The 21,180-nt window shown below is 39.5% G+C and overlaps 1 non-coding gene across 1 annotated transcript; it reads right to left on the minus strand.

The window, feature by feature from the left end:
• Window positions 1-7,448: 7,448 nt before the first annotated feature.
• On the minus strand, window positions 7,449-7,555 carry LOC120068622 (small nucleolar RNA R71). The gene has a single exon (XR_005479260.1). It is a non-coding gene; the product is annotated as a small nucleolar RNA R71 (small nucleolar RNA).
• Between the last annotated feature and the right edge of the window lie 13,625 nt (window positions 7,556-21,180).

Below are 21,180 nucleotides of genomic sequence, written 5' to 3' on the forward strand. Positions count from 1 at the left end.
TTGATATTAGAGCCAGGTTGTTCTGATATTCCAAATTTCACTTCTGTTTTGAACTTCTTTTACAGTCGTGGTAGGTTTTCTGCATTTGAGTTTAAGTGTTAAATGCGTTTGTGGATGGTGTTGATGAATGTTTATGGGTTAACTACCTCTGTTTAAATGCTTTCTTTTGATACAAAGTGTTAATTTGTAAGGGCCCCTGTGTTGTTGGGCATAATTAACAAGCAATTGAGTCTATAATTCAAAGTGTTTGAGTTTGTTGAGTAGTTCATGATGAAGTTTTGAAGCATGGAGATGTGGTTCTCAGCGAGGAAGAAGACCAAGAGTTGGTCGTATCGTGTAGCCTTAGGTAAACGATCATTGGGATTTGGCTAAAAGATCGTGTAGATTTTTCTATGCGATCGTGTGGTATTTACTAAACGATCATTTAGCTAATGCTAAACGATGGGGTAAAGCTTTTACTCTATCGCGTAGCGTTGGTTGCCCGATCACGTAGACGCTGGAGGTAAACGATTGAGTGGGAGCATTTGATGCTCATTTTTTAATAAAAGAGGTGTGCACTAAACGATTGTGCAGTTAGCATGCCTCATCACATAGTCACTGACTACACGATCACACAGTATGTGATACTTTGGCGCTCGCTCAGCGGTCATTTAGACGATTGTGTTTCACCGCATTGTTTTCGTTTAGACGATCATGTACGGTTTGCATTATGCGTTGCGTACTGCACGATTGCATACCTCAGCTTCATCGCATAGTAAGGGGTACACAATCGTTGCTAAACGATCGTTTAGCTCTGAAAGCGTTGGTAAACGATTGAATAAAGCGTTTACTGTTTTGTGTAGGCAATCACTCGTGTTTGGTACACGATCAATAGAGACGCAGACTTCGACCGAAAGGTTCAAGACCCAGCTCGTCTGTTTGAATTAGTGACTCTTTGCTTTTATAATAGTTAGCTTTAGTTTTGAGGATTTGAGGCTAATTATCTCGGTTCATCAACTTTTGTTTAATATACATAAGATGTGGTTTATATGGCATAGTGTATGACATATAGATTTGAAACCTGCCTTAGGTTGTGCAATTATTCATGCATCATGTATTAAAGTGTTATAATATGGCATGATAAAATTACAAGAAAGCATGCGCATGCATCATGAAATATATGAGTTATATTTATGCATGCAGTAAGCATATTCATGCATCATCTTTATATTATAAGCTTTATAGTATAAGGGTCAATGGAAGCATGTGTGCTTAATTCGTTGCTTATTTTTAGAAAAGTTATAAAAAGTAGCAATGAATAGACAATGCATTGAGCATGACACTTAGGCTAATTCGTATGCATCATGAATTCCTTGTATGTGTTTGCTTAGGGTTGTGGATGGTTTTGGTTGTTTCTGTTATAAGCGTTATAATGGAAATTATAACTAAAATTGATAAGAAAGAGTTGCATGGGACCTTAGGTGAACTCATGTTTTAAAAGGGTTTTAAAATTGGATTGAGATAGACCTAAGTTCAAGGTTCTAATGGGATTAGCAACCTAGTTTAAACTTTTTAAATCGATTTAATAAGATTAAATTTATTGGCATAAAAGATTAAAATTGTAATAAATATATCTATAAGGGACCTTTTATCTAAGGCAGGTTTTATCTAGGTTAGGGTACTTAAGTTGATGGAAACGAAACACCCATACCTAGGAATGTACCTGAAAAGGTGAATTAGATAGATTTTCTGCAAGCATGCAATAGTTGGTCAAAGACTCCATTAAAGAGTTTAATGAATGATGATCAAAAGTTAGTCAACTATCCAAGGTAAAAGTTACTCTTGGACAAACCTAAAAATTCACTTAGTTAAAATTCTTAATCGTGTTTTCCCTAAGTAAACTAAACCCTAAGTTATAAAATACTCAGGAACAGATATATATGATATGTCAATGATTCCACTCACATTTCACCCTAAATGTTCACGCCATGAGATTCATGCTTGGCCTCGTGGTGCGCTGGTAGCATCCCCCTTCGGATGGTGTTTGCACGAGTCAATATCAAGGTGGATGGAGAGAGTGTTTATAGTAAGTGGATGAAGGGTGTGTGTCAACACGTCCTACGGTCTCCTTCATTGGTTTGCACCGTGAGATCATTCTTGCACTCCCTCGTGGCACCCTAGGAGCGTCCCCCTTTGGATGGGTTTTGTGCAGTTGGTTGATATCAAGGTAAACTCCAGAAATGGATAGGGTCACTTAAGTTTTTTCCCCAATTGGATTTTTCCCTTTGGATTGGATGTTTGGGGTGGAACTCTAGGGCCTAAAATGACGGGTCACACTTACGGGAAATTGCTAAGTAAGTTTATGGTTTCTTGACCAAATCAATGATGGTTAGTCGTTATAGGAACAAGAGTTGTTTTGGTATTAATGATTGGTTGAGAATGTTTCAATTCAAAGGAGGGATAAATTGACCACCCTTCGGCGGCTTTTGTATTAAACCTTTGAAGCGTCATTGTAAAACTAGATGTCACATGATGTTCATGTTAGTTTTGCTAAACTGTATTTGATGATGTATGTTTTTCAACGAGTATTCACTTAAAATATAACGTAGGTCAATGTGTTTTTGTTTTCAACAACATGTTTGATTTTTCGTTAAATGCCTCTAGTTTGACCGATTTCATATAATGGAAAGAGTATTGTAAAACGTATTTCGTGGTAAATGACCTCGAGTTTGTCATGGTTGAGGAGTGTCCTCAAGTTCCAACCCTTGATGCATCGCGAAGTGTTTGTAATGCATATGAGTTGTGGATGAAGCATAATTCATTTGCCCGACTTCACATATTGGCTAGCATAGCTGATGCTTTTGCCAAAATGGTTGAGAACATAGTCATTGCACGTAAGATCATGGACTCGTTGCAAGAATTGTTTGAACGTCAGTTCTTACCTTTCGAGCACAGAGGGATGGATGACAAAAATACCAGTAGTATCAGTTTCCAAGTTAATCTCCAGGAAGAGAAAACAAGTGTTGCTGACTCCGTTAAAGTTCATCGACGAGAAATGTTCTCTGACATGGAACTTGGAGAATATTTTGGTTCTGATACTAATTCCACTACTCTCCAAAAGAGGAGGATGTCTAAAGAGAATAAATATTATTTATTTGTCTTGGACACGTGTTTGGTAGAGAATGATGATTCTGCCTTTATCCTTAATTCGAGTGCTACTAATCATGCTAGTTCCTCTTACCAAGGATTTAGTTCCTGGAAAACGTTGCCATAGGGAGAGATGACTCCTCGAATCGGTACTAGTGAGGTTGTTTCAGCTATTGCTGTAGACAGGCTAAAGTTATTTTTGGAAAGAAGCGTTATCTTTACTGGATAATGTTTTTGTAGTTCCTCATATCAAGAAGAACTTAATCTCGGTTTCTTGTCTCATTGAACAAGATTATACCGTCTCCTTTTTTTTTTTTTGAGCAAAGTGTTTATTTTCAAGAATGAAATAGAGATTAGTTTTGGTTCAATGGAAACTAACTTGTATGTACTAAGGCCATTAGTCATAAAAGCCTAATACTAAAGTGTTCAGTACAGTGACAACAACTAAAAGGCCAAAGGTTTGTCCTCAGGAAAACGCCAATCTTTTGCATCTAAGATTAGGTCATATCAACCTCAATAGGGTTGAGCAGTTGGTGAAATGTGGACTTTTAAAGAGTTTAGAAGAAAACTCTTTGCTGGTGTGTGAATCATGCCTTGAAGGCAAGATGACCAAACGACCTTTAACTAGAAAAGGTTACAAAGCCAAGGAAGCATTGGACTTGTACATTCTGACCTTTGTTGTTTGATGAGTGTTAAGGCTTGAGGTGGGTATGAATATTTTATCTCTTTCATAGATGATCATTCAAGATACGGGTATCTCTACCTAATGTAACGTAAGTCTAAAGCCCTTACAAGTTCAAGGAGTATAAGGCTAAAGTTGAAAACATTTAGGTAAGAAGATAAAAACACATGATCTGATCATGGTGGAGAGTATATGGACCTCCAATTTAGAACTATATGATAGAATATGGAATTACATCCCAACTCTCTACCTCAGGTACACCTCAGTAAAAGGGTGTATCAGAAAGGAGAAATATAACCTTATTGGACATGGTTCGGTCTATGATGAGTTATGCTTATCTTCCAAACTCGTTTTAGGGTTTTGCAGTGGAGACTGCATGTTATATTCTGAACAACATTCCCTCAAAAAGTGTTTCAGAAATACCTTTTGAGCTGTGGAGAGTCAGTAAAGGTAGTTTACGCCATTGCAGGATTTTGGAGTGTCCGGCCCACGTGCTTGTGACTAACCCGAAGAAGTTGGAACCATGTTCGAAAGTTTGCCTCTTTGTATACTACCCCAGGGAAACGAGGGGTGGATACTTCTATGATCCGAGTGAGAACAAAGCGTTTGTTTCTAAAAATGCTATGTTCTTGGAAGGAGACCAAATCAGGGATCATAAACCAAGAAGTAAGCTTGTTTGACGTGAGATTTCTAGTGAGATTGAGACTACTGAGGGTTCAACCAGAGTTGTTGAATAGACTGACAGATCAACAAGAGTTTTTGAGGTCGGTACATCTAGTCAACCATCTCAAGAGTTGAAATTGCATCGATGTAGTGGAATAGTTGTGAACCTACCAGATCGCTACATGAGTTTGACTGAAACCCAGAATGTCATTTTTAATGATGGGTTCGAGAATCCATTGTCTTTTAAGCAAGCAATGGAGGATGTTGACAAGGATGAGTGGATTAAGGCCATGAACCAAGAGATGAAGTCTATGTACTTCAATAAAGTCTGGGAACTTGTGGATCAGCATGATGGGGTAAAACCTATAGGGTGTAAGTGGATCTATAAGTGAAAACGAGGTGTAGAAATGTGCAAACCTTTAAGGCTAGACTTGTGGCAAAGGGTTATACCTAAGTCAAAGGAGTGGACTATGAGGAAACTTTTTCACCTGTTGTCATGCTGATGTCTATCAGGATACTCCTTTCCACAGCCACATTTTATGATTATGAGATATGGCAAATGGACGTCAATACTACCTTTCTTAATGGTAATCTTGAGGAGACCATCTACATGGCTTAACCAGAGGGTTTCATAGTTCCAGATAAAGAGCAAATAGTTTGCAAGCTTAATAGGTCCATTTATAGGCTGAAACAAGCGTCTAAATTGTGGAACATTGATAACGGACAGAAATGCACATTATCATAGTGCTAAGTTCTTAAACAATGTTTGATTGCGTTGATAAAATATGTTAAATTGCGTCCATTAAGCATAAATTCTACAATATTGTGGCGAATGCGTCCAACACATTAGGGCAGTTGATCTCTATATTTTTGTCCAGAATAATGCGTTAACGCAATGCAAAGAATGCAATCATAGGAATACATCGGTCGAGCACAACTTCACCACAAGACTTTGCATTGATCGTGCTCATAAACATCCACCCAAGAAGAATCACCGAAACATGGTGGGTGCATCCGGACGAAAGAACAATTAAGATCGATGGGACAGAAAGCTGACAGCAGTCGGATCCAAATTAAGTTGACAGCCGATAACGGTCACAAAGTACATCCAGCTTTATTGGTGACAACTATTCGGCGCATCAGTCAAGAATTAAAGTTGTCCCATCTGTACAACCAGGAGAGAGAAGCCACCTTTCATCATTGATTCCCTATAAATACCAAGTGCATTCTTCAGAGAAAGGGTTAAGCAGTCAATTACTTCATCACATTACAAGTTCACACCTCTGTTCATAGTTTTCTTTTCCATTTCACAGCGGAGCTAGAGAAGAATGGTAACGCCGGAGATCGTCCAAGGCGGCTCGAGAGAGAACCTTGGGGTGTAAGAGTAGAGAGCGGGTTGACTCTTGCGAAAGCGAGAATATCTTTAGAGCACGAGTAGAACAGTGTAACACCTAGTGGCAAGAAATTGCTCTAGGCTCTTTACTATACTTGCATAATTATTCTGTACTTCATATTTTATCTATTCAATGGAAGTTCTATTTCTACATCTGTTCACTCTCTTAATATGCACGAGTAGTTAAACTAGTTGAATGGATTGAGAAGAACGAAGCTAACATGATCTAGGAAGTTCATTACTTGCTATTGTCTTGTTTTATGCTGTGTGAAACATCCTTTTAGAGTTGCTCGAGAGAGAATCTAAAGGAAGAACCTAATGTCTCGAGAGAGCTAGGTTAGAATCTGACTTGAAAGAGCAAGATTAGGCTTGCATAAACGAGAAATAGGGTCTTAGAGATAAGCTTTGTTTGTCAACTTGCATCGTATGCATCCTAGGAATAGGAATGATATTATGCGGTCGCATATTCGTGTGAATGTCATGTTGTCATCGCATAAATAGAGATAGAGGTTTATATGTAAACCCTATAGACTTATCGCATATTTATCGCATGCCTTCTAGCCTTAGAAGCCATGGCATTCACGCTGAGAGGTGGTTTACTATTGTATGCATGATGCATGATCGCAAGGCATGAACACAACCTAGGGATTGTTAGCCGAAACCCTTCTCAACCTGTTCACCGCATATTCATCGTATTTCCCGTTGCCAACTCTTTTCGAACTTTGCCGCATTTATTATTATTTTCATTAATGCAACAACAAGCCAACACTTATTTATTTAATCGGTTACTGCAAGTTTTCATAACAATCTCTAACGCAACTATTTTCACAAGTCCCTGTGTTCGACCCTGGACTTACCAAGAAACTTAGAGGAATTTACACTTGGATTCCGCTGGGGAAACTTGAGTGCACAATGCTATCCATCAACACATATCATCCATATTTTCCACACTTCATAAATTTAAGGATCAAGTTTTTGGTGCTGTTGCTGGGGACTTCGCCAAAATAGTTGTTAACAGTAATTTTTGTGAATTGTTTGCAGAACTCTCAATCTTTGGCAAACTACGATCTAGATATTGAGAGAACATTTTGAAGGAGACTAAGAGACCACCAACAACAACCATAATTCGATAAAGAAGAGATGGTGGAGCAGCATAGGAATAAAGCACCAAACAACAATAATGTCATGAAAATCCAATTCTGTTGGCAAACGATCGAAATAGGCCCATTAGGGACTATGCATCGCCAAACCTCTATGATTTCTCTCCAGGAATCATGAGGCCTGCCTTAGACGGAAGTAGATTGGAAATGAAACCGGTGATGCTGTAGATGATCCAGGCTGTAGGTCAATTTGGAGGAAGGCGTGGTGAGGATTCGCACGCCCACCTCTGAAGTTTTATTGAATCTGCAATACTTTTGTGTTCCCGAACATCTTTGCTGAAGAGGTTCGATTATGCTGTTTCTATTTTCTCTCTGTGATCAGGCAAGGAAATGGGCTTATTCGCTCAAACCAGGAGAGATCACTTCTTGGGATCAGGTGGTGGAGAAGTTTATAAAGAAGTATTTCCCACCTACAGAGAATGCCAGACGAAGAAAACTTATTACTAATTTTGAACAAGATATGGACGAATCGCTCAGTGATGCCTGGGTGAGGTTTAAAAGGTTGGTCCGAGATTGTCCGCATAATGGGCTGCCAGACTGCCTTCAAATGGAAATTTTCTACCACGATTTGAATCCTGCTTCGCAGACCGCTGCCAATGCGGCAGCAATTGGTCTGCTTGACAAGACTTATGATGAGGCGAAGAATATCCTAGATTGCATCTCCAAGAATAATGAAGACTGGAGGGAGAACGACTAGAGATTAAGACTCAAAGATTCGGATGCAAATAACGGTGCTATTGTTTCATTGCAAAATCAAATTACCGCAATGATGAATTTGATTAAAGGAACGATGATCAGCAGCCCAACACCGCAAGGTGGGCAAATCAACACAATAAGTCAAAACACCGCAAGGTGTGCGACTTGCGGTGATGGGCATGCAATGGAGAATTGTTCACAAAAACCATAGTCTGTTTATTTTGTAAAGAACAACCCCTTTTCCAACACCTACAACCCTGGGTGGAAAAACCACCCAAACTTTGCTTGGAAGAATCAACAACAAAATTTTCAATCGTGGCACAAAAAGAAAGGCCACCAGGATTCTTTCAATGTAGCAATGGTCAACAGAGCAACCAAGCAAGTAGCTCACAACAACCACCACAATCTTCTTCCCTAGAGAGCCTATTGAAGCAATATATAGAGAAAAATGAGACAGTGCTTCAAAGTCAGGCTACGTCCATCTGCAATATTGAATTGCAAATAGGCCAGATTGCAAATGAGCTCAAAAGTAGACCGCAAGGGGCGCTGCCAAGTTCAACCGAGCTTTCACGCAACCCAGGGGGTTCAGGTAAGGAGCAATGTCAGATTATGACATTACGCAGTGGAAAGACTGTGGAGGGAGAAAAGAAGGAGCAGAACAGATCAACCTCCATCGCAGCTGAACCTGAGATTGAGCCAATGCAATAAGAAGAAAAAGAAAATGAAGTAGTAGAACCTGAGTTTGCATCAACCTCAAAGACAAATGAAACAGGAACCGTGAAAGTCCAGTTGCCACCTTTCTCTCAGAGGCTAAAGAAGAAGAAAAACGAAGAGGTACAGTACCAATGCTTCATATCTATGCTGAAACAATTACATGTTAATATTCCTTTCAGTGAAGCGATTGAGGAAATGCCTGCTTATACCAAGTTTCTGAAGGACATGGTAACCAAGAAAAGAGGTGCTAGAAAATTTTCCACGATGGCATTAACACAAAGTTCTAAATATTTTATCCCACCGAAAATGAGCAATCCTGGGAGCTTCACTATTCCTTGCTCCATAGGAGGACTTTATATTGGGCAAGCCCTGTGTGACTTGGGGGCTAGCATAAATTTGATGCCGCTATCAATCTTTCAACAACTAATATGGGGCCACTTGTGCCCACATCCGTGACTCTCCAACTGGCCGACAGATCTTTAGTTCACCCAAAGGGTAAGGTGAAGGACGTGCTGATCACGATTGATAAATTTATTTTACCAGCTGACTTCATCATCCTAGATTACGAGGTCGATAAATATGTGCCCATCATTTTGGGGCGATGTTTCATATCAACGGGTCGTGCACAAATTGATGTGCACAAGGGCGAGATCACTTTGAGCATAAACGGACAGAAGCTCAAATTTAATATAATTCGTGCCATGAAATTTTCTGATGAGCAAGACCTGCCAGATTCAAAAGATGACTTGAATTTGACTGAAGAAGAAAAGTCTGATGAAGAGTATAAAGAAAAGGATGTCGATGCATCCGTAGCTGCCTGCAATGCGATTGTAGCAAAAATGGACAAGGAAGAAGGACCGATCGCAACGCAAAAAGAAGAGTCGAAGGAAGAAAGAAAAATAACGCAACCTTCCCTCATGGAGACACCAACCATTGAACAATCCCTACCAACGCATCTGAAGTACGCATTTTTGAGGCAGAATGAGAAGCTGCCAGTAATAATTTCCTCTGCGCTCAATGCAGATCAAGAGAATGCATTGATGAGCATTCTCAAAAAGCATGTGCGAGAAATCGGTTGGACGCTCGTTGATATCAGAGGAATTAGCCCCGCGTACTGCATGTACCACATTCGTCTTGAGGACGACCACAAAGCAACCATTGAAAATCAACGCAGACTTAACCCTACGATGAAGGAGGTCATCAAAAAAGAGATTATCAAATGTCTGGATGCGGGCATTATCTATCTCGTTGCAGATAGCATGTGGGTCAGCCTCGTGCAATGTGTGCCGAAGAAGGGTGGAATGACGGTAGTCCCCAATGAGAACAATGAATTAATACCGCAGAGGACCATCACTGGATGGCGCATCTGTATGGACTACCGCAAATTGAATGCGGCCACACAGAAAGATCACTTCCCTCTGCCATTCATCGATCAAATGCTGGACAGATTAGCGGGGAATGATTTTTACTATTTCTTGGATGGATACGTCGAGTACAACCAGATCATGATAGCTCTTGAAGACTAAGACAAAACCACATTCACCTGCCCATATAGGACATTCGCTTTTCACTGCATGTCATTCGACCTCTGCAATGCACAAAGCACGTTCCAGAGGTGCATGATGGCGATCTTTTTAGATTACCTCGAGAACTCAATAGAAATATTTATGGATGACTTCTCTGTTTATGGGAACACTTATGAAGTCTGCCTGGCCAATCTGGAGAAAATACTGAAAATATGCAAAGAGATGAACCTGGTGCTCAATTGGGAAAAATGTCACTTCATGGTGACAGAGGGTATAGTATTGGGACACAAGGTCTCCCGAGAAGGGTTGAAGGTGGACAAAGCAAAGATTGACGCAATTGAAAAGCTCCCATCTCCAACCAACATGAAGGTAGTGCGAAGCTGCTTACTATTGTATGCATGATGCATGATCGCAAGGCATGAACGCAACCTAGGGAGTGTTAGCCGAAACCCTTCTTAACCCGTTCACCGCATATTCATCGTATTTATCATTGCTAACTCTTTTCGAACCCTGCCGCATTCATTATTATTTTCATTAACGCAACAACAATCCAACACTTATTTATTTAATCGGTTACCGCAAGTTTTTATAAAAATCTTTAACACGACTATTTTCATAAGTCCCCGTGTTCGACCCTAAACTTACCAGGAAACTTAGAGGAATTTACACTTGGATTCCGCTGGGGATACTTGAGTGCACAACACTATCCATCAACATATATCATCCATATTTTCCACACTTCATAAATTTAGGCATCAAACATTGGATTTGACAGTGTGATCGAATCGTTTGGCTTTGATTAGAATATTGATGAGCCTTGTGTCTACAAGAACATCATCAATAACTCAGTAGCTTTCTTGGTACTATATGTGAACGATATCCTACTCATTGGGAATAATTTAGGATTTCTGATTGACATTAAGAAGTGGCTAACTACCTAGTTCCAAATGAAAGATTTAGGTGAGGCGTAGTATGTTCCAGGGATCCAGATCATTCGGGATCATAAGAACAATAGGTTAGCCTTGTCTCAGGCATCGTACATCGATCAAATATTGATCAGGTACAGGATGTAGGATCCCAAGAGGGGTTTCTTCAGGAATGAAATCATTTTGTCTAAGGATCAATGTCCTAAGACACTTCAAGAGGTTGAGGAGATGAGACGGATTCCCTATGTTTCAACTGTTAGAAGCTTAATGTATTCAATGTTGTGAACTAGGACCGACATTTGCTATGCAGTAGGGATTGTCAGTTGTTATCAATCCAAACCAAGATCATTAGACGGTGGTCAAAATGATTCTCAAGTATCTTCAGAGAATGAGGGACTACATGCTCGTGTATGGAGATAAGGATTTGATCCTTACAGGATACATAGACTTTGACTTTTAGAATGATAGAGATTCTCGTAAATCGACATCAGGGTCAGTGTTCACTCTGATGGAGGGGTTGTAGTGTGGCGATGCATCAAGCAAGGATGCATTGCAGACTCCACTAAGGAAGCGGAATACGTAGCTGCTTGTGAAGCAGCTAAGAAGGCTGTTTGGCTGAGGAAATTCCTTAAATATTTGAAAGTTGGTCCAAATATGGATTTCCAATCACTCTTTATAGTGGTAACAGTGGGGTTGTGGCAAATTCGAAGGAGCCTCAGAGTCATCGTAGAGGCAAGCATATAGAACGAAAATATCACTTGATCGGGGAGATTGTGCATCGAGGTTATGTGATAGCCACGAAGAACGCGTCGAAGCACAAGGTTGCTAATCCATTTACAAAGACTCTCACAGCTAAATTGTTCGAGGGTCATCTAGAGAGTCTAGGTCTATGGGACATGCGACATCTTGTCTAGGGCAAGTGGGAGATGATACTAGGGTATAGAGTATGCCTAGTTTATTGTATATTGTACTTGTAAGTTTTCATGTATTGTACATTAGTCTCTCAAGGCATTAGGACTAGTGGAAGATTGTTGGAATTGATGTCCTAATTCTCCTGGAGTCTCATAGTTTGTAAACTGTACACATTGTTATGAATAAAATAAGAGTTATTTTATTTTGCATTTACTCATATCCAATAAAGAAAGCTCCATGGTTATTGTATGAAAACTTAAGCACATATATGAGATATACAAGTGGATCATGCCTTAAGTAAAATCTACAAAGTTCTGTAGTATAAGGATTAAGGAGGGATACCTGAACCTAGTGACACTACGAATACGGTCCACTTTGTAAAGGCTTGCAAGTGTTATGAACTACAACAGATGGTAGATCCTGACCATTCTTGTGGAGACATGCGAGCGGGGGTGTCCTAAAATTAAGTATTAGATACATTATTTGGAGGAATTAATGTAAATATGATTTACATTAAATACCATTAAATAGAAAAAAAAAACTATTGTTTATATGTTTCATGTGATGAAATATTAAAACTATAGGTTATAAATATAATAAGATAAGTTGGTTATCATATTTATTTATAATATATTAATTATATGATAATTAATTTATTTTTCTCAAATAACTATTTGAGTGGGAAGTTATTGGTAGTTTTATGGTAACCGTGTGACAAAAGGAAGATTGTTTTCCTAAATTCTTCATTCGAAAGTACTCACGGAAAAAAGGCTATTAAGTAAAATTGTTTTACTAAGCGATAGTCGTTGAGAGACTAAACGATCGCTTAGAGTTGACTATATGATAGCCATTCAGCTGATCGTTGGTACACGATCGAGTAGAAAAGTCTATACAATAGGCTTCATTTACTAAAAGATCGAGTACATCGTCTATGCGATAGACAGTGTCATATCTTCCACTTACTCGATCGTCTACTCGATCACATACCTCCTGATTTTTCAAGCCAAGATCATACAGAGCCTACAACTCTTGGATTCTCACACCGAAAATACCAAGGTAACACTTGTGGTGGTGTCCCTACTCTGTTCGTGAATCGAGTTGGACACGATTGGGTTTGAGGAGCATCGGGACGATCGTTGTGTTCGTGTTGTTGGTCGCTGATAACTTGTAGAAATACAAGTTATTTTTTTGCTCTTAAGTTGGAACAACTAAGGTTTTTAATGATAAATTCTCCTCATTTTCAGAACAAATGCATGGATTATTCAAACATTAGCAAACTCATACAAAAGAAGTTTTATAACTAAATATCGCGGCATTAACGCATTGTATTACAGGATTTCAACGCAAGGATTAATGCTAACGCATTAGACAAGTGCCGCAGGAAAAGCTCTAATGCAAGGGCCATGCATTGGAGGGAATTCAACGTAGAGAAGATTCATTGCTCTTTGCTGATTATGTCATATCACCACTTGCAAGTATGGGACCTGCAACAGGCAGCATCTGAAAAGCTTCTAAGCAGCAGGCGGCGTTTGAAAAGCTTCCAAGAGTCAGGCGGCTAACCAAGGCATAGACTTTAATGTTGACCAGGGCATGGACTTTAATGTTGCCCATTCACCAAGTGGACGTGACCAACACCTATAAATAGATGAAGTCTCTCTAGAGTTAAGAAGTTCGGAAATTATCAAGATCCTTACTCTCTGTAAATTTTAGTCATAGTCTTAGTTCTGTAGAAGTTGTGCCATGGAGTTGAGACAATCAAAAGGGTTGAAAACCACCACCACCGCCGGTCAGGGAGCGAAGGAAGCCACTCTTGAGGAAGACACTCCATCCACTTCCTATACAAGTGATTGTACACAACAAGACTGAGCCAAAAAACTACAAGAGATTGTATTCTTTGGCTTGACTCAGTTTCCTTCTTATTTATCACTTTCATTCCATTTGATTGAAAATTGTTTTTGTAAAGAATCCTTGTTTCTTTATAAAATTCATATATTTGATCCATCATACTTACTATTGTTTATTTCTTGTTATGTTGAATGCATTAATACTTTATGCAAAACTTCATTCTAACGCTCAAGCCAGCTTGACAACTTGGTAAAGGCATATTTAATTTAGATTGTTCGAAAGAATAACTAAGCTGCATTAAGTAGGACGCCTAGTACAGCTAGAGATAGACTTACTGGTGTCTATTGCATTTTGTGTTAAACGCATGCATCCTAGGGACGATCCCTTCAGCTTTGCATTTATTATAGACATTAGGCGCCACCTGGCGTTAGCCACGAATTCTCTCAGCCTATAAAAAGGGCTCAACAATTTGAAGTCTTCTTCTTCTTCTTCATTTTCACTCTCGAGCTCTCTGAAACAAAAGAAAAAGAAAAAAACCTCTTTGTCTCCCTCGCTTCCGATTCGCTCGAGCTTCTTCGGCCACAATGTCATCCGCCTCAGATAGCCAGAACCAGACAGTGAGCTTTGGGAACGACTCTCCGGTAAGCTCTTTTTCCTCATCCTCTGTTTCGATTTCTCCTCCCCCAAGCCCTAGAAAAACCACCAAAACCCTCACCCAAACCAAACCCACACACGGCGGAGCAACCTCTTCTCAGCAGCCGTCCGTTTTAAAACCTTCCATAGCCCCCACGAAACTCTCTTCTAAAGCCTTCAAAGCCATCGTTACCCCTCCGACCAAGATCCCTCAACCTAAACCTAAAACCACTCAACCAAAACCCAAAACTACCCCCAAACCAAGGGCCAAGACACCTGCAAAACCAAGGATGCGTCCGTCATCTACGGCCGTTTCCAAACCCTACACTAAGCCTGCCCCACCACCAGTCATCCCTAACGTCATTATGGTGGGTGCAACGCATAATCCACTCCCAGCCTATGCCCACAATGCACCGTCACCAGCTGTGCATCCACCACCTCCACTTTCTATCGAGCCCTTGGCCACCATTTATCCCGTGGAATCAGATGCGTTGTGCCAACGACCTCATTTTCCCATCCTCATATCTTCCCCTAGGATGCTTCATACCCTAGTGGGCACCCCTCAATTTACTCCACCCATACAACCCTCTGATGGTCCTGCGTCAGAGCGCAATCTTGAAGAGTTGGCAGAACTGGCTCGACTGGACGAGCAAGAGGTTTTTCGTGTGATCTTGGCATCCTTCAATCAAAGCCAAGAGGAAGAGCAGGTGATGCGTTTAGACCCATCTAACACATCACTTGAGTTAGACGAAGCTAAGCGGTATGCTATGATGTTTGAAGAGGAACTAGAAGAAGAAAAAAAGGAAGAAGAAGAAAGGGAGAATTGGTCCTGACGCGTCTCAACCACGCCCATCTGACGCGAATGAAGGGCCCTTAAAATAAAAAAGAATAACAAAGAAAAGAATATTGATATTGGAGGAAGAAGAAGAGAAATCTGCATCCGGACCTAAGGGTGCAATTCATGAAAATAGCTCAAGGCACGATGCACTAGAGCAGGAATTGGAAAACTACAAGCTCACAAGACAAGGGCGAAGAAATATGGATCTCCAAAGGGAATTGAAGAATGAACTAAAAGAGCTGGAAAGGGAAGCAAAAGAGCATGGGGCAGGAAAACGCAAGGTAACCGACGCGTTACCTAAGAAGACTTGGGGAAGAATGCATTAATTTAGTGACATACTTGTAGAAAAGGGCTTCTTCCCCAAACGCCACCCACTGACAACTTACATAACTGAGACCATAAATGTATTGGGGTGGAATCAGTTCTGCGTTGGGTACACCCGTATTTGGCCCAACCTCATCTTCATGTTCTACAACAGTGAGTTTGACATGGAGAAGAACATAGCTTTTGTTGATGCGGTGTTAGTGTGCTTCTCAGCTGACAAGATAAATGAAGTGTTCAACATTGACAGTAATCCGGAAGCGAAAGGAAATCACATCTTGGAACAGCCAACACCAAGTCAATTAGAAGATGCGTTAAAGATGGTAGCCAAACCTGGAAGCAAATGGCAAACATCAAGAAATGGAGCATCATGCCTATTATGCATTATGAGACCTTATCAAAAGAACGCGTCCTGGCTACTTATTGCGTCATCCATGGTTGATCTGTGCACTATGCGAACGTGGGGGTATCCCTCTGAGGGATGATCATGAAGATATCGATGGCTTGATAGACATAAAGTTAGTAAGGCATCTACTTCCCGGTTTGCCGCATCAACCTACCTTACCTACCAAGGAAGTGGCACCCAAGCCTCGATCATCCAAACGCGCCCCCAATAGAAGACGCGTCTAGATTGTTAAACATAGCAATGAAGCTTCAGAGCATGAAGAACATGAAGCTGAGCCTGAACTTCCAGCTGAAGAAGCGCAACCAACCCTCGATCTTACTTCCCATGACTCACCATTGGCCCTGTGAGAAGAGAGTCTTGATCAAACGCACCAAGAGCCAACTCATATGGATCAAGACATCCCTTATTCCCTTCCTTCGCCCCAACTAAGTCTAATTCCCAATTTTGTGCCTCCTCCAATAATTTTTTAGCCAGCTGGGCTAGGGTCAAGTAACGCAGCAAATTTTTAAGACCCATTTGGAAGAAGTGAAGAACCAACACCACCTCAATGCAGCACAGACTTAGAAGAGTTGAATACTTTTATCAGTGATCAGCTTAGACCACTGGCCGCATCTATCGAAGGTCTTTAGCAACAAAATCGGGTTATGAGGGATTATCTAAGGCAGCAAACAAGATGAATGCAAGATCAATTTGTTTACACAACGCAATACATTAATCCGGTCTTTGTTGGAATGTTTGCTCTGCCTCCACTGCCTGTTCATCTTAGAAACCCCTTGAGCTTCATGGATGAAGACCCTGAGGAAGAATGCAGAGACGACACGCCAGCACAATAGAGTTTTGGGGTGTTAGGTTATTTTTGTATATTGATTTAACTTTTGTTTTGTATCTTCTTGATTTTCTTGTTTACTTCATGTGGGTTTTTGAAAATGAATGAGAAATTCCTTATCATTTTGTTCCTTTGGTTTGACTTTTGGCATACCTGATTTTTTGTTCTTTAGATATTTTCTAAGTCTTGTGCTTGGCTTAACCTCAATGATATCAACTATATGAAATCTATAAGCATAGAGTAGGCATTAGGAAAATCAACAAGGCTTGAACTTCTCTAAGAAGATTAAGTTTACCTTCTAACGCGTGCAAGCTTTAAGTCTTAGAACTCCTTTCCAGACTCTCAAAGCCTTTTGAAATTTTATTTCTCTTTTAGCAATGAGCATTTAGTTTGTCTCCAAATTTGGGATGAGTATAGCACATCTCAAAATTTGGGGATGAGAGAAATCCGAGTTAAGATGCATCAAACAAATACATCATAAAGAAAAGAGAACAAAATAAGAAGAATGTTAAACACAACTCCTCTGTCATTACTTCAAAAAAAAAAAAAAACCTTAAAATGACATGAGTTTAGTGGAACAGGCACTTAGCCGTAGTTGGATGCTCGCATGACACCCGTAGGGGCAAGCCAAAACGAAGTTAAGTCTCCTAGACCAACGCATCCCATATAACTCTTCTATCTAGTCTGAGGAAATTATATCTTGAACTGCACGAATATTAGATATGAGTTTAGTTGTGAAAGGTTCTCACCCGTAGTTGGATGCTCGCATTACACCCGTGGGGGCAAGCCAAAATGAAAATAGGATACCTGGAACAACGCATGGGTAAGTAAGTTTATAATTTTTCTTTTTATCCGACATTTATTTTAAAAAGAGCATCTAACACATTGCTGGTTTAGAAAAAAATGGGAATGTTCTGAGAAATGAAAAGAGTTGTGATAAAAGGCCTGTTGCACCTGAAACTAAACTTTAGTCCTTTTAAGAAAGAGTCAATTTGAGTTATATTTTCCAAACTCTTATCTCAAGCTTATGACAAGCTTATGACTGAATATGATGAGAGGCGAACTCTGCACACTTAAGACAAACGAGATAACAAAGAATTATTTTGGAAAGCTTGAGGACAAGCATTGTTCAAATTTGGGGGTGGTGATAACTTGTAGAAATACAAGTTATTTTTTTGTTCTTAAGTTGGAACAACTTAGGTTTTTAATGATAAAGTCTCCACGTTTTTAGAAGAAACGCATGGATTTATTCAAACATTAGCAAACTCATACAAAAGAAGTTTTATTACTAAATATCGCGGCACTAACGCATTGTATTCCAGGATTTCAACACAAGGATTAACACTAACGCATTAGACAAGTGCCGTAGGAAAAGCTCTAATGCAAAGGCCATGCGTCGGAGGGAATTCAATGCAAAAAAGATTCATTGCTCTTGGCTAATTGTGTCACATCACCACTTGCAAGTATGGGCACTTGCAGCAGGCGGCATCTGAAAAGCTTCCAAGAGTCAGGCGGCTAACCAGGGCATGGACTTTAATGCTGCCCATTTACCAAGTGGACATGACCAACGCCTATAAATAGATGAAGTCCCTCCAGAGTTAAGAAGTTTGAAAATTATCAAGATCCTTACTCTCTATAAATTGTAGTCATAGTCTTAGTTCTGTAGAAGTTGTGTTGCGGTGTTCAGACGATCAAAACGGTTGAGAACTACCACCACCGCCGGTCAAGGAGCGGAGGAAGCCACTCTTGAGGAAGACACTCCGTCCATTTCCTATACAAGTGATTGTATACAACGAGACTGAGCCAAAGAACTACAAGAGATTGTATTCTTTAGCTTGACTCAGTTTCCTTCTTATTTATCGCTTTCATTTCATTTGATTGAAAATTGTTTTTGTAAAGACTCCTTGTTTCTTTATAAAATTCATATATTTGATACATCATACTTACTATTGTTTATTTCTTCTTTATGTTGAATGCATTAATACTTTATGCAAAACTTCATTCTAACGCTCAAGCAAACTTGACAACTTGGTAAAAGCATCTTTAATTTAGATTGTTTGAAAGAATAACTAAGTTGCATTAACTTACCGGTGTCTATTGCATTTTGGGTTAGACGCATGCATCCTAGAGATAGACTGTGTATGTTATTCACGTTGAGAAATGTTGAATGAAGTCTGATGCATAAACAAAAGATCAGCAATTCATCCCAGGTCATTCACATCACATCCTAGTTGTGTACACTCATCTTAGACCGACGCGTCCACTTACCTTAAACTCCATTTTCGCATGATCCATCATTCACCACTCCTCTTTTGTATCTTCTTGCACAGGCACAACAATTTAATGTAAATAATATAATTCTCACATTTATTTAGGAAAACTCCTATAGTAGATACAACGCAAGGTCTGCGTTTGGTTAATTGAATCCCTGAGATCGACCCTGGACTTACCAGGAACCTAAATTAGATTTATACTTGGGTCTGGTTTAGAAAAACTTGAACATCATTAGGAGTTGTGTGCGTTTTGTGCATATATCTAACGCCCTAATGCGTTACAATTACTTAAGTGCATCAAAGCATAAATGCATCACTTATACTTAGAACTTATTTCTCCAATTTCTTTTGTACAATACACTCCTAGAGCAAATCACGATAGCAACGAACAGTCGCAGTCTGCTTGTTGCATTCGTGTGCTGTTGTTGGATGCATAGAAGACTAAAGAATGGTTCTTCAAAGGAACACATACTCTATCCCTTGAATCTTGTTGTAGCATGTTGTAATTTCTATTTATGCATGACCTGTTAGTTTCCGTTTTAGATTGTAATTGTTTGTGTTCAATTGAATGGAATTTGGAACGATCCCTTCCGCTACTCATGGAAATCCTCTGGTTTGATTTTCTTCAGTAATAATCTATTAACCTAAGGTCCAAGGTTATCAGATGTAACTCAAACATGTATGTGGAGACATACATGAGGATCATGTTTAAGTGATAACCTAAATGGTCTGTAGTATATGGATAAGTTTAGGTATCTTATCCTAGTAACACTACTGAACTGACCTGCTTTATAATTGTTACAATTATTGTAAAGTACTTTAAATGATTTGTTCCTGATCATTCTTGTGGAGATATATGAGCGGAGGTATTTTATACAGAAAAGTTTGTATAAAGAGCGGACCATGAAATGTTGTCTCTCTTTATAGCGCCGTTGCTAAAAGAGACTTACATTTCACAAAGATGACCATAGGTGACTTGAGCTTAATCTTGAGTGAGTTGTGAACTTCTACCTATAAGGGCAATATTTTGACTTGTATGGGTGAAAGTGGCCAAATTCACCGACTAAATAAGTCTACCATTTTGGGGATTCATCTGATTGGGAAGTTGGGAACACAGTTACACAAGAAGGAATTCACTCCTTCTTTATAATTAAGTTAAGAAGATAAATTGTTCCCTTAAGGACTGATTCTGAGGCTTAAATAATGAGATGCCTCACCTTCTCCTTGCCTGAGAGAAGTTTGCTCATAGTTGGACTATCAGAGGGATCAGTAGTACTTAAGGAGTTAGATATAAATACACGGGTAAAACGGTAATTTGACCCAGCTATACTTACGAGCGATTTGTGAAGAGTCAAACACTATTGATTTGTTATATCTAATGGACATAAAAATGTATCTATAGTGCGAAGAGTTCTATTGTCGGTCTTTAGTGGAGTGATCGATTGTTAATTAATATTGATTAATTTGATTAACAGTATTTAATCAATTAATCTCGTATCAATGGAGCTTCAATCTATAGGTCCATAAGATATCTTTGTTAGCTCAATGAGAACTGATGGAAATCAAATTAATTTTGGTGTGATTTGAATTATTCAAATTAATTAAAGAGAATTACTTGTTTGTGTTCAACCTGAATAGAATTTGGAACGTTCCCTTCCGCTACTCATGAAAATCTTGTGGATTGATTTCCTTCAATTGGTATCAAAGCCAGGTTGTTCTGATATTCCAAAATTCCATTACTGCAATGAACTTCTTTTACTGTCATGGTGGGTTTTACGTTTTCTGCATTGCGTTTAAGAGTTAAATGCATTTGTGGATGTGTTGATGAATGTTTACGGGATGGTTACCTCTATTTAAACTTTCTTTAATTTACAAAGTGTTAATTTGTAACGGCCTCTGCATTTTTGGGCATAATTAACAAGCAATCGAGTTTGTATTCAACGTGTTTGAAGTTGTTTGAGTTGTTCATGATGAAGTTTCGAAGAATGGAGATGCAGTTCTCTTCGAGGAAGAAGACCAAAGGTTGGTCGTATCGTATAGCATTAGCTTAACGATCGTTGAGATTTAGCTAAACAATCGTGTATAAATGTCCTGCTCAACCGTGTTGTATTTACTAAATGATCGTTTAGCTGGGGTAAAGAGTTTACACTATCGCGTAGCATTGGTTGCTCGATCGCGTGGACGCTAGGGGTAAACGATCGCATAGAGTATTTGATGCTCATCGTTTATTAAAAGGCGCA

The sequence above is a fragment of the Benincasa hispida genome, chromosome 12, assembly GCF_027475165.1.
Source record: "Benincasa hispida cultivar pf3 chromosome 12, pf3_genome.v1.1, whole genome shotgun sequence".
Lineage (NCBI taxonomy): Eukaryota > Viridiplantae > Streptophyta > Magnoliopsida > Cucurbitales > Cucurbitaceae > Benincasa > Benincasa hispida.